Below are 2,782 nucleotides of genomic sequence, written 5' to 3' on the forward strand. Positions count from 1 at the left end.
TTTTACAAGTAAACATGAACAATATCTTCTCTTTATTGAAAACAGTTTGCATTTTTTGTAATGAAACAAAAGTGGTGCCTTGATTAATGTAATTTTAATGTATTAAACTCTTACTAAAACAAATTATACATTTACTTCTTGGTATCCATACTTAATATTCTTGAATACTAACAAAGATTACATGCATGCATTGAAGGAAGGCTATACACTCATGTCTGAGCTTCTCTCATCAGGTAAGAAATAAATTCTATATTGAAAAATGCATAGATTTGCAGTTTTGACCTAACACAGTCGATTAAGGTTTAGACAATATTTACTTTGCTGCATTTTGATTCCGAAAGAGCCATATGTGAAGAGGCAATCCTGACCAACTTCAGACTATTTCTATAATAGTCTCTCAGTAAAAAGAGTTATATGAAATACAGTGAGATAGAAAATAGTTACGAAATAAACTACAACTTTATAGCTACCTGTTGGTAAAAGTCTATAGTTAATACATTTGGATAAATAACTCAAGTCAGCAGCAAAGTGGTTAAACATTTGTGATTTGATTTTATCTTGGCTTGGAATGTGGCTGGAGTGTCCCACTTCTAACAACTGTTTGCTAAGTTAAGTCTTTAGTGTTTACACAGTGTTGAATGAAGCAGCCTGGTCACCAGATGTGACTGCTTCCCAGACGGTTCGTGTTTTCAGTCAGATCACTGTCCTCATGGTCCCTGTTCCCACCTTCTTCCTCAGGACGGCCACCAGCCTTTCCAACTTCTGCACTTTGTCCCTGGCCGCCTGGGAGGCCTCGACGGCGTGCTGCAGCTCTAATTCCATGTTTGCCCGCTCTGGCAGGGCCTGTTGCAGTTGGGTGGCCAGCTTTTTTTGTTGAGTGATGGAAACATTTTGTTGTTGAGTGATGGAAACAATGTTCTCTCTGCTCTTTAAAGCTTCTTCATAGGTACTGAGGGTATGATAAACTGATCCTTCAGATTTTCTTCTTGGGATGAAGATTTGTGTAAACTCTAGTAAACTCGAAGTGTCTTGATTTCTTCTTCCACCTTTTTGTATTGTTGAACTGCAATTTCTCTGGCTTGTTATAGCTAACAACTTTGCCTTCAGAGCATGTTCTTGATTGTTTTCAGCAGTCAGATGTCTCGTGTTGTTTGCTGAAGTCTGGTTCTGCTCTTTCAAATGATGAAGCTCCTGCTCTAGCTGCTTGCACTGAGACAAAGCAGAATCCCGCTCTTCTATCACTGCGTTCATTTCTTCTGCAGTTATTCTCTTTTTACATGCCTTGGTCTTGTAGATTCTCTCCACAATTATAGCTCCATTCTTCTGAATAGCTATGCCCATGTCTGCATTGTTTATTCTGTTCAGTAATTCCTGTAATGTACTGTCACTTTTTCAGGGTTAATATTTTTTAGCACTTTGAGAGACATTTCCATATGCTTGGCTTATGCGATTACTTCATCACTCTCCTCATTAGCTAACTGCTGTCGAGACATAATAGCTTCATCATGTTCCCTCTGTGCAAAATACACTTCTTCAACCAGAGCTGCGGTCTTTTCAACAATTTGAGCTTCTGCTGCTTTCTCTTGGAGTTCCAGCTTAAACTTTAGTTTTCTCTGCTCTTTATCTTCTTTAATCAGTTTTTCTTGAAGCTTTTTATTGCTTGCTCTGAGATGGTCCAACTCTGTTAGAAGAAATGCTATAGTCTTCTCGTTAGTGAAGTCTGAAGTAACTCGACATGGAGTCATAGATTCATAATGCAAATCATTATTTGTATGTTCCATAATGTTGGATTTTTCAGTAGTGCAGAAAGATGTCTCATCACCCGGATAAGGAGAATTCCTTGATCTCTGCCCTGGCGGTTCCATGCCTTCATATGTGACTTCATTAACTAACTCATTGGATTTCTGATCCATGCTTCCCTTAGAATTCACAGTCAGTTGCTCATCTGGCTGTGTAGTTTCATTTCTCTCTGCAGTTTCCTGTTCAAGACAACTATGGGCTATATCTTTTGACCAGTCCTCCATTTGTACTTCTGTTCTTGTTTGCTCTGGCAATGTCTCTGATTTTTGCTCCAAGAGTTGAAGCTCATAGCTAGAACTCTGCATTCTTTAAAAAGTCCTCAAATAAAGCTGTAGTAAGCTTCTTTTCTAATTTTCTCTAAATATGTTGATCTAAAGTTGGCAATCTTTTTTCTAAGTTCCTCATTTACTTTTGGATTAGCTTTGTTTACCACCACTGTGATTTAATCTGCATAAAATGGTCAAAGGAGCTTTTAAAAAAGCCTGTTCTTGTGGAAAGTTTTTCTTTCTGCCATCCCGTCTACTAGTGCTATCTTGTGTTTATCCAGTTCCTTCCATCCATGGAGCTCAAAGTACTTCACAAATATTGTTGTTGGGTGGTGTCACCTTCCAATTAGAGAAATTTGGGCCCAGAGACATTGTGAACCAAACATATTCAAACAACATCTTTCTATAGCACATTGCCTAAAGAGGTATCGCATTCTTTGCAGAAACTTACAAGTGTGAGTCCTGAGAGGCGCCTGCGCTGCCCCAGAGTCTACTCTGCCGGCTTGCCCAGAGTTTCTCAGGCCCAATATGCAGCCACCGCATCAGCCAATCTCCACCAGCATGGACCGTCCTGGGGTTCCCCACCATTTTTCACTCCTTCACTTTGAGTCTATGTTTGTTCTTGCAGCTGAGGTGTATCCCCTCAAGGCAGCATATAGTTGGTGGTTTTTTTAAAGATTTTATTGGGGAATTGGGGGAGGGGAACAGCATTGGGG

General features: G+C 39.6%; 1 pseudogene; it reads right to left on the reverse strand.

Moving 5' to 3' along the window:
• Positions 1-675: 675 nt before the first annotated feature.
• On the reverse strand, positions 676-2,092 carry LOC109394609 (mirror-image polydactyly gene 1 protein pseudogene; annotated as a pseudogene).
• Between the last annotated feature and the right edge of the window lie 690 nt (positions 2,093-2,782).

Source organism: Hipposideros armiger, unplaced genomic scaffold, assembly GCF_001890085.2.
Source record: "Hipposideros armiger isolate ML-2016 unplaced genomic scaffold, ASM189008v1 scaffold_431, whole genome shotgun sequence".
In the NCBI taxonomy this organism is placed as follows: domain Eukaryota; kingdom Metazoa; phylum Chordata; class Mammalia; order Chiroptera; family Hipposideridae; genus Hipposideros; species Hipposideros armiger.